An 11,987-nucleotide genomic window follows, 5' to 3' on the forward strand; every position below is an offset into this window, starting at 1 on the left:
ACGTATGTGGCCTTTTTCAGATATGTAAGCATAGTAGCACCTAATGTCAACATCGCTGCAGACCGTGTGGTGGACATTATGGGCTCGCTGTTCTTGCCTGTTGTGCCGGCGGCTCGGCGCTCACTGATGCGCCGCGTTCAATGGCCGTGCATAGCGTCGACGCGTCTCCCAGACCATCTACGCGACTTTGTTTGGAAACTTGTTTGGGCAGTGCAGCCTACTTGGATCGGCTAGAGCGTTGGGGTGTTTTACGCTCCAGTACCTGTCCGAATTGCCCGCTTCAGGAATCTAACAGATCTCACATTCATCAGGATTGAGGGAACCTCACGAGGAGCCTGATGGTGGAACACGGGCGACGATTACGATAGCGACCATTACGTCATTGAAGTTGTCGTCCCACTCATCGATGCCAAGGGTATCACCACTACGCGAAAACATCGTATTACAGACTGGAACGAGTTTTGCCGCTGTTTCCCGGAGGAAATGGGTATAGACGACATCGAGAAGTGGGCAGAAGCCGTCGTACAGGCTACTTCAGCTGTAACTAAGGAGATTGAGACGGACGACAGTATCGATATGATGGATAGTCGACTTGCTCACCTACTTGAAGTCAAGCGGACCATTAAAGCGTGCTGGAAAACACAAGACTCAAACAGACGTCTCCGTAAGAAGATTGCGATTCTCAACCAGCATATCGAGGCACACTGCAAAATGTTATGCACTCAGCAATGGCACGAAGTGTGTAGCGAGGCCGATGGGCAACTATACAAGGGCAGAACGTGGGGTATGCTCTGGCACTTACTCGACGAGACTAATACAAAGAGCTATCACCACAACACACTTGCTCTAACTCTACACAGAGCCATCACAGAACTGGGAGAACGGGAAGTTGGCAAGCGCTTGGACGCCAGTATCTACCAGTGTCCCCCCACACACAAGCACCCGGAATACGCCGGAACAGACAATGATGTGCTAGACCGTGACATTGAAGTTTGGGAAGTACGAGCAGCCCTGCAAGCCCTCAATTGCAAGTTGGCGGCGGGCCCCGGCCGCGTAACGAACAAGGCCCTTAAGAATCTTAACGATCATGCCATCGAAACCCTCACGCATTACAACAAGTGCTGGCAAGAGGGTCGACTCCCAAGCCAATGGAAGAAGGTTAAGACTATCTTAATTCCGAAGCGAGGCAAGCCACCCAGCATAGAGCATCTCCGATCGATCTCGCTCACTTCGTGTGTGGGAAAAGTCCTGGAGCACGTTCTAATGAATTACTGGCAACGTTATGTAGAAGACTCCGAACTCTACCCCAACTCTATCATCGGGTTCCGGGAGAATATGAGTACACAAGACGCAATGCTCCTTCTCAAACATGAATTCATCGAGGACGTAACGAACACCCGAAACAACAAGGCGATACTGGGCCTCGATTTCCAGAGCGCCTTTGACAAAATGCGACACTCTGCGATTATAGCACAAGTTTCCAAGTTGAGCATGGGGTAACGAACGTACGACTACATCCGTGACTTTCTCACGGGTTAGTACACGCAGATATGCGCTGGCAATCTACAACTACCAGAGAAGCAGCTTGGCAGTGTGGGCACTCCACAAGGCTCAGTGATATCCCCATTGCTTTTAAACATAGCCATGATTGGTGTCGCTAACCGCCTCGAACACGTGGAGGGCGCCCGGCATACCATCTATGCCGATGACGTTACCCTGTGGGTAACGGGCGCTAGCGACGGCGACATCGAAGATACACTCCAGGAATCAGTGAATGTTATTGAAGACCCACTCGATGGGACGTGCCTCATCTGTTCCCCATCAAAATCAGAACTTCTCATCATTCCACCTAAGGGTCGACGGGAAACACAGTCAACGACTACCATCACAGTGTGCACGGCGGGAGGCCAAGTGATTCACGAAGTCGACAAGATACGTGTCTTGGGTCTCCTGGTGGAGCGCAACCGTGTCAACAACGGGGCAACGGTGAACAAGTTAGTGACGAAGGCTGCTGCGGCGGTACATCTCATCCGTCGTATCTCCTCACGTCATGCAGGAATGAAAGAGGCAAGTCTCACCCCCCTCGTACAGTCATTCGTCATCAGCCATATCGCATACGTGGCTGCCTTCCATAACTGGCGGCAGTTCGAGCGGAAGAAGGTGGACGCCATGATCCGCAAGACGTACAAGACGGCTTTGGGATTTCTCCCGAGTACAAGTACTGAAAAACTCCTGGCCCTTGGTGTCCACAACACCTTGGACAAAATTTCTGAAGCCCAACGAATCGCTCAGATAGAACGCCTCTCCGGAACGCGGATGGGTCGTCATATTCTCCAACACCTGGGTATACTATACACAGAAGACAAGCGGGAGCCCAAAGATCGAATACCGGATGATGTTCGCACCTTCTGGTTGTCTGCCCTCTCCCCCGGAATATGAACCCCGAGCACAACCACGAGCGGAGGTTGGCTAGAGCGAAAGCATTGATCAGTATTCATGCCAACGACACGGTGCCGTGTACGCAGACGCGGCCGAACATCAGGACCAACCCGGTACCTTCGTGGCTGCAGTAGTTTCGGCTGCGACGGGCAATACCAAGTCTGCTGCGAGCTTCCGGTCCAGCAGAGCACATCAGGCAGAAGAGGTGGCGATAGCCCTGGCCATCGCGGACCCCAAGTGTACTAAGGTGTTAAGTGACTGTCGGACAGCAGTTATGAACTGTGCTCGGAACAATGTGTGCAGCGTTGCGGCGCGTGTCTTTCGCGGGGCGAGGGTGCGTGATGGTGCAGTGTCGATCAAGTGGTTCCCGGCCCATATGGGTCCCAGTGTTTCGTGTAAAGGGAACGCACATCACAACGAGACGGCCAACGCTGTCGCGCGAGGACTGGCAAATCGCGCGGCGGCTATGAGTGCCGGACCCTCGGAGTGGCAGCCCTTCGATATCAGCAAGTACCCCATGACCACCTACAACGACGCTGTGAAATGGTATCGTTTACGAAGGAGGACTATGCCGCCCCCCACACCCGACTCTCACCTGGTCGGAGGCAGTGATCTACAGACAATTAAAGACCTGCTCGTTACTGACTCCAGTGCTTGCTAATCATATATGCCCAGAGGTGTATATGAGTGACGTGTGCAGATTATGGGCGAAGGAGCGGGCCACTGCGGCCCACATCCTGTGGAACTGTTAACATTATCCGTGTGAGGCCAGTGCGATGGCAATGATCCCGCTGCAGTTTGAAGCTACAGCGCGGAGTGGAGACTACGACACCCAACTGCAGGCCGTCTAGCAGGTCGCGGTGGCCCTCAATAAACAGCGGCTGGGGAACTCAGCGGGGGAGGGAGCAAGCCTTACGCTACCCTCGGGTAGTACCCGGATGCAGTCTTAAAGGCGCTGACGTGACGACGTCCAGGCCGCGTCGCGGTAACTCGGCACCCGTGTTAAGGTAGCCATACCGACTGCAGGCTCACAATAAAGTTGATTCTCTCTCTCCCAACCGCAACCCTAACCTCACCTGCGTGGTAGCGCGTGTATTTTGGCGCGCGGTTCATGCGCGATTCCGTGGACAAAGCATTTCGAGCTTTGTATCCCGCGGCCACTTCCCCAGCGGCCGTTTTTCTCACCTGTTAATTGATGCGGGTATTTTTAGTTTATGGCGCAATCGATGCACCGCGGTTGCTGGTGGCTTTCGACACAGCGCAGTGTGGCCAATACTTGGCTGTCTTCGAAGGGAGCTGAAGAATTTCTTGTCAGAGGAAATCTTTTTCCAGAGAGAGGAAGAGTTCCTCCGGCAGTGGTCGTGCCCATTCATTTCTGTTAACAACGATAGTCTTGTTCTGGTCTTTAGATCAAACTGGCGCTAAGGTCTTTTTTGTGTCAGATTAGTGCTGTTTCACTCTTCTGTGAATAGGTACGCTAACCCGTCTTAAATCACTCGCAAGCAATTCTTGTTAGTTGCTCAAAGATGCTTATGGTATCTCTTCAATTGGCTCGCCATACATGATTAGCGTCTTAAATGTAAATGTGCCCGCTAACCTTGGCATGTGTACATATGTAAATAATTTTTTTTCCAATCATCACACAGTATAAGTCAACAAGATGGCCATTCACATTTATTGTCTGTATGTATTAACCTAAACGCATTATATACACTTTTGCTGTCAATCACAATATATGTATTCATTCCTATTATGAATTCGCTGTGTATACTTTCACGTTTATCACTGCTCTCTTCAATGCGCTCTATGTATATAATTTCATGACTTCCGACTGGCATATATATAGACCCATTCTGAGTTGTGTGATTTCGTCGTGTTCTTTGATGTGACGGGTACGTACTGTTCAATTATCACTGTTCTGTACTTCCGTCTTTCTGGTATGTCGTTGCTGCTCGTTCCCGTTGTCAACGTCAACTAAACTTTTTGTAACCACTTCCGGCAAGCGCTTTAATGCTGGCAGACAGGAGCGGGTGGTGCATTCGACTGGCGCCGAACTATAAGCTTACCGGCTTGCCGCATTAATCAGAAAAAGGTGATTGGCGTTATCGGCCGAGAAGTCTGGAGCGGCAGGCCCATATTGACGTTTCACAGCGACTGTCCGGTTGGCTGTCTCACGGGCGCATTTCAGCTGACATGCATGCTCGACCTTCGCTTGCGGTCTTTCGTTCGACTGCGATCCCGGCACACTTCAGGGACTCCAGAATCCGCTTGCACGAAGCAAATAATCTAGTTCCCAGTGCTGTCTCATTAATAATAATAATAATTGTTTTTTTGGGGAAAGGAAATGGCGCAGTATCTGTCTCATATATCGTTGGACACCTGAACCGCGCCGTAAGGGAAGGGATAAAGGAGGGTGTGAAGGAAGAAAGGTAGAAGAGGTGCCGTAGTGGAGGGCTCCGGAATAATTTTGACCACCTTGGGATCTTTAACGTGCACTGACATCGCACAGCACACGGGCGCCTTAGCGTTTTTCCTCCATAAAAACTCAGCCGCCGCGGTCGGCTTCGAACCCGGGAACTCCGGATCAGTAGTCGAGCGCCCTAACCACTGAGCCACCGCGGCGGGGTTTCAGTCTAAACTTTCCGTTGGTTCTATGAAAAGGAAAGGTGCATAACTACCTCAGTTTGTTGCTGGAGGCCCCCGCCAACCATCCGCGGTAGCTCAGTGGTTAGGGCGCTGGGCTGCTGATGCGGAGTACGCGAGTGCGAACCCGATCGCGGCGCCCATGTTTCAATGGAGGCAAAACGCAAAGGCGGCCGTGTGCTCTGCGATGTCAGCGCACGTTAAAGGTCCCAAGGTGGTCGAAATTATTCTAGAGCCCTCCATTACGGCAACTCTTTCTTCGTTCAGTTCCTCTTTATCACTTCCCTAACGGTGGTGTTCAGGTGTCCGCCGAGATTCAAGACAGATTATGCGCCATTTTTTGCCCCCCCCCCCTCTTCCCCCCGAAAAATATAACAATATCCGCGCCACCTCACAGCGCAATTGTGTCCACTGCAATTGCGCTTTGTGCCCTGTAAGGGCAGCCGTCTATGGGTTGCCTCCTGCGATGATAGGGTGTTTGCCTCCCATTAGTAAAATGTTTCCACCACAGCCACCATTCGTTGCCACCGTATGATAGCTCTGTGAGCGGTAATCAAAGTAGTCCACAGCAGGATAAGAAATGCTTGAAAGACTTTTGGCGCAACAGAGAAGTTTGAATAAGTGATCGCATTCAGGTGTTGCCACATATTTTGTTGCTCCTTCCCTTTTTTTAAGGAAATGACGCAGTAACTGTCACATATATAATTGTACGCCCGAACCGCGCCGTAAGAGAAGGAATAAAAGATAACGTGTATTGATTTTGAGGGAAGGAAAGGCATATAACTTGAGACTACGGTTCTTTCTTTTTTTTTGGTCGGGCGGAACGAGCTTGTGGGTCTTGCTGCTGCTGCTGTTGCTGATATGAAAATGAAAAGGAAAGTGCACGCGCCTGCCTACTGGTTCAAGCCGAGCCACGCGCAATGCCGCGTGCTGGAAGTAGGAGAGTTAAAAGATAGGAGAGCAAATATAGAAAGAAAAGGCGCGCGCTAATATGCTCCGGGCCGATCCCGGAGGCAGTACAAAACCGGGCCGGCCCGTGCCAGAGTGTTTGAAGCTAAGCACTCTGCTATATTCCAAAAATAAGTTTTATATCTTAGGTCCAAGGACTCGCAGGAGATATTAAATCAGGTGTGAGATGAGATGGTGGTGCCGTGGCTGTTGTTGTTTACCCGCCGCGGTGGCTTAGTGGTTAGGGCCCTCTGCTACTGCTCCGGAGGTGGTGGTGGAAACATTTATTGCCAAATACAGAGGGGGGCAATCCCGCTAACGTCGAACGAGGCAACCCTATGGGGGCTGTCCTTACAGGGAAAAGGACAGCCCTTGGAGGGCTATCCGCTTCAGGGCGTCGGTAATTATGCGGCGCTGGTCAGCAGCAGCGGAGCTGGCCAGGAGAGTCTCCCAGTATGACTCCGCCGTGGTGGGGGATGAAGGGTGTGGGAAGGCAGGGCATGTGAGGAGGACATGAAGGAAGTCTCCCGGTTTCCCGCAGAGCTTACAAGAAGAAAGGAATTGATCGGGGTAGCGGGCATGAAGGAGAATAGGGTAGGGAGCAGTTCTGTTCTGGAGTCGGCGACAGAGGGAGGCCTGGGTTAAGGTTAGGGTGGGAGCCGGCGGAGCGTAAACGCGCCCGGTAACTCTGTAGTAGATAAGAATATCTTTGAAAATTAGCAGACGCTCCTGGGATGGTGCTAAAGGCTGGCAATCAGCGCACGACAAGCGTAGCTCCAATCGTAAATCCCCCCCGACCGTTACTCCGAAACTGCATCAAGCCGCGGCCGGGAGCCGGTCCGGGCTGCCCCAACTGTGTTCCCTGCGCCACACCCACGCACTCCGCCGACGACCATAAGAATATCCTCCGTCCCCGTGGTGGCCTCAACCTTCCGACCGTGAAAGGCGTTGTGCTTCGCGATGCCATTCTGCAAGCAGCCCGCCTCGGACCTGAAGAGGCCAAGCCCAGCACAGTCATCAACACCCTCCAACATCTCATCCTCATCAACACTCCCGACCCGCAGCACAGACTCCGCTACCTCGACATCAATCCATACTGATTAAAGGCACCGCCAACGACGTATACTCCTACCAAGCGCCACCGGATGGCAAGGAATGATTTGAACTTCTCCACGGCTGCATTTTTTACTGCCTTAGAATTAAACTCCTAGGTAGCAAAAAAAAAGGCTGCCACCGTCTGGAAGACGTTGAAGTAACGAGCGTTAGCTCTGGTTTACTAGATGAAGAAAGCGATGAACGCGCCGCTCGCCTGGAGAAACGGAGTGTAATACCCTTTGCAATAGGGTGGATTGCCACTATGCTCGGCTACGCGTGCAGGCACGCAGCCTATCGGAACCATCGCAGCCTAGCGCCATCTATCAGAGAAACTACGATGCCCGCCTACCCAATGTCGAGTTGCAACCCTTAAAGATACGTGCCCAACGTAATTTGCTTCGTTTGGGGGGTCACGGTCGGCCTAGAATTCGACTTGCATGCGAGGCGGATGCTCAAACCACTAGGCCACCGCTGCGGAGGTGCGGGGTTCGATCCCCAGTGCCGCCGGGTACCCACCGGTGATACAATATGTACAAGCCTTCCCCTGCCTGGTGCTCGGCTTCTTTAGGGTGAAATGCTTGGGAAATGGGTCTTTTATCCAACCTTGTGAAATGAAAAGTACCTAGTGCCATGGCGGTGTTTGGCGAAAGCTGCCTTTCCGCCATAAAAATTCATCTTCATCATCAATTCGGCTTGCAGTGCGATATGGTAACGCTTCAATTATTAATGACATCTTTAAAATGTTTACCTATTATTTAATTGTGGTTTTATTTATATACTACAATCCATAGGGTTTTATTTGCCTAGCAAATTCGGTATACAACTGTCCCCGGATGGGTTCCCGTTTTTGCCGGAGTATATATAGCGGAACTAATGAATACATGAACCGAACATATTGGACTTATTTTCGGAAATGTGGCGGAGAGTTTGAAGGTTGCTTCACTTCCGCCCCCGGTTGGCCCGGTATTGCACTGCCTCCGGTATCGGTCTTGTCTTTAGCGCGTCTTTTCTATCCTGTCTTTCTATCCCATCTTTGAACTCTCCTACTATCTGCGCGTGGTAGCGATTGTGGCTCGGCTTGAGCTAGTGGGCAGGCCTGTGCACTTTCCTTTTCGTTCTTCCTGGCAACAACAAACAGACAGACAGAATACATGTTTTGCAGTCCAGTAAATGAAGTTTTTCTACCCATTTTAGGGTATTTTTTGGAGAGGGGTGGGGGAAAGGAATGAAAGGGAACAACCAATTTTTATGGCAGCCATCTTAGAATCGAGAAACCAAAACTATGCCGCCATTTTGTCCCCTGACGTCATATTCGCATATTTCCACGTCTATCCGCCATTTTGGACTGTGATGTCATCAGTGGCACGCGGCAGGTGGTTGTTTTTAGAATGCTATTGTTGATGGCGCTACAAGTCTCAATGCGAGATCCGCTGTTTTCTAGTTGCAACCACAGATGACGCTTTGATCTCAGGGTGGCAGGGGACCTCACTAAATCTCGAAACGTGATGAGTAGTTGCTGCCACAGATGGCGCTGTGATCACTGGTGGTAGCAGACCCCACGAAATCTCGAAACGTGATGAGTAAGAGCTAACGCTCATAAATGTGCTGTCTGCAGATGAAGGGTTCACTTGATAGCTGTCACTTGACTCTCTTGGTAGGTGGCGCCCGCTAGCACTAGGTAGCCACTATAAAAAAAGTCGTGTGTCCTGGTGAAGCCTCCGCCTGCCAGCTTCCACTTGCCACGGTTGCTAGGTGGCAAAGTGCAGAGGTGAAAATACCTTTCTTTCGTGCTAGCCCCTGTTCCTCTTGTGTGTGCGCTACTACTAGGTCGGTGACTCGCGAAAAAGCCGTCATGCGTCCTTATGCAGCCTGGTGGCGTCCTGGTGGAGGAGGAAAATCGGTTTCGCGGCAGCTGCAGCACTTTGGAAGTCAAAAACCACGTCGTGCCATCTACCGCCCATATTGTCTGTAAAATCGTCATCAGTAATCTATGCGAAGGGTCCACACACCTTGTGCTAGCGCACCTATGTCCCGTCTAGTTTAACGAATGAAATCGTTTCTTGTTTTTCTTGAGAAAACACAAAGAGAATGAAAAGGAATCAGTTTAAATACTGCCAAAGGAACCAGAATTAACATTCGTGGTACATATCTGCGGAAAGCCTGAAACCGACGGCAACTTTCAGTGAAACAGATTCTCACCGAGTGAAGCATACGTTGTCGTCCGGCTGACTTTCGTGAGCGCTGAGGCATGAAAACCAGTAACAGCAAAGAGAGTGGTGCGAGCAGACAAGAAAAAGAAAATATTTGTGCCCGTGGCGTTCGTTTGAAGCAAACAGAGCTATGGACAGGACCCTTTTAGATCTCTTCGGGTTTGCAGTCAGCGAATCTCCACGCCTGGATAACAGACGACGCAGCTGCGCGCGAGACGTTTGCAGAAGATGCTGTGTCGCAGACGACGCGAAGACACGTAGGCGGCCATCGCGGCTGCAAGGCAGGCTTACCGCACGAATGGCGTCTCAACAGCCGCGCGAGCAGAAACGGGTTCGCATAGTCTCGCGAACGCAGAGGAAATATGCCTACGAGTAAGCTCACTGCAGCAGGGGAAATCACGCAGCGAAGAACATTTGCTTGTTACCACAGTTTAAAATTATATACGGTCAGGCTGCGTATAACAGAAACTAGCTCCGAGCTCAGCGTTTGTCAGACTTGCGAAGAACCCAGAGGGTAATATCATTCAAGGAAAGAAAATGTTTGCCGTTTGGAACTGGATCTCTGGCAAGAGAATAAACCAGTCTTTGGCAGATTGAGGTACTCGATCAACTTCAAAGAGTTAGAGTACCAAAAAAACAACAGAAAACGAACAGAAGCGGTTGTTAGGGGCTGCATGAAATAAAAAACTTGTTTGGCCGCCATGTGTGCCATGCATATCAAGATAATATTTATGGGAGAGCTAGAAGGCTTCTCGACAACTGCTAGCACCAGTGACACCGAAAGAAGTCATGGAGACTTTTACCGATACCAGACATCGTAATGGTCGGCCGAGCAATAAAAACTTGACTGTTCAGATATTATTTGAACAATCAATGTGCCTTCTCTTCCTTTCCATGACATGATGGAAAACATCATAGAGTGCACGGGATGACAGATGTCACTGCTCAAGAGGGCACCAGTACGCGCAAAGCACATCAAACAATCGCATCAGCGTTGGCCTTATTGTTTTATGGTCCTCCTTTGGCCTTGTGGCATATTGTTCTGAATTAAAAATAACTTATTACGAGCCAACTAGCCGAAACCAAGCCATGAGATATAATAACCGGCATTTAGTTCCCTACAGAGGGTTCCAGCTGAGGCACCTGACAAGAGGGCGGCAACTGAAACAACTTTAACAAGGATTGCGGTGAAGTAATGAAAAATGCGCTAAAGCAATAAGACAATGAAAACGCCTTATGACAGGAAATATCAGGCGTTTTGTTCTTTTCCAAGGTGACGGGAACAAGGATGCATTCTGTCATGGGACAAAGAAACGCACGAATGACGAAAAGTACCGAGAAAAAAAACATTATGTAACTAGTGTAGCTGACGGAGGACTGTTAATACGAGCGATATTTCATAAGCTATAGTTTTTATTAGCAATAAGTTTATTGTGCCACACGAAAGGGCAGGTTGTTGCATTTGACGCTTGGACTGTGTGATAGAAATAAGAAAAAGTTAAAAGTTTAGTTTTGACAAGAAAAGAAATATCTCAGAATCGCCATGTGTATTTCTGTGCAGCTTTGTTTTGTTCTACACTTAAGAGCCTTTAGGCAAAAAAATCAACTAGCTCAGAACTTTCGACAGAGATTAGGTGCGATTATCAGTACTCGATGACAGTATCTAAGACCGCGCCCTGTCTACAGAGGAGCAATGAAAAAATATATTCGGAACATTGATTATCACTCTACATTATAATATGTTAATAAAACACAATCTTCGAATTTCGCACGAAAAGTGTTGTCACTGTGGAAAATACCTGGCGACCGAGTCCGTTTCAAGGCCGGATAGCCTTTGCGCCGCACATCACCATAGCCTAAAATCTCTTGAAGCTAAGAGCAACAATTGTCTCTAACCCTAAAATTTGGAATAACGCGCATTGCTGTGCGGTTTTGTGGAGCTCCGTTAGGTTGCGGAAAACTTCCTTTTGGGGTGCTATTTCGTTTTCTGAATGAGGCAAGTTCGTGCTCTCCAGAGGTTTATCGAAAGCGATCGCGGGTCTGCAGAAATGCAGGAGAATAATGCAAAGCTGGTAGTCATCGATCGCCTCTCAGGTAAGTCTGTTCGCTCGTGATGGCCGATTTTATTAAGTCCGAGTGCAGTTCCTAACTAATTTTTGGTTTGCTGGCATTTAGTTCATGCTTGCAGTTGCCGTCAACAACTGACTTAATTTTTGCGTTGTCATCGGGCGGTCGTGAGACGCCGGCAATCTTCAAAATGCCTTTCCAAGAGGATGTCTTGGACGTCGCGGGCGTGCAACGTGCTGCTCCTGCGGCCAGGGTTGAGTTCCGTCTGTACACATTCCTTTCGCGAATGACATGATGCATTTTTCTGGGGAGCGCCATTTATTCTTGATAATGCCGCTGTTGTGCAACATTAAAGCAGCTGCGCTAGAAATTCCAGGCGCTATATTAACGCTGCAGAATCCTTTGCTCCTTGAAACTTTCCATCCAAGTGTTACACGTCGCATATCATTATACACTTTCATTCAGACCTGCCCAACGACGAACTACAGCCTTGGTTTTTAGCCAAATATTAGGGTAGAACGCATTGAAGTCTGTGCTCGAAGCATACATTCAACTATACACAGACGGGCTAAAGGAGAGAGCGCG

At 49.8% G+C, this 11,987-nt stretch overlaps 1 pseudogene; it reads left to right on the forward strand.

The window, feature by feature from the left end:
• The first annotated feature begins 579 nt into the window (after positions 1-579).
• Positions 580-3,191, forward strand: LOC144118717 (uncharacterized; annotated as a pseudogene).
• Positions 3,192-11,987: the final 8,796 nt, after the last annotated feature.

Source organism: Amblyomma americanum, chromosome 2 (genome assembly GCF_052857255.1).
Source record: "Amblyomma americanum isolate KBUSLIRL-KWMA chromosome 2, ASM5285725v1, whole genome shotgun sequence".
Lineage (NCBI taxonomy): Eukaryota > Metazoa > Arthropoda > Arachnida > Ixodida > Ixodidae > Amblyomma > Amblyomma americanum.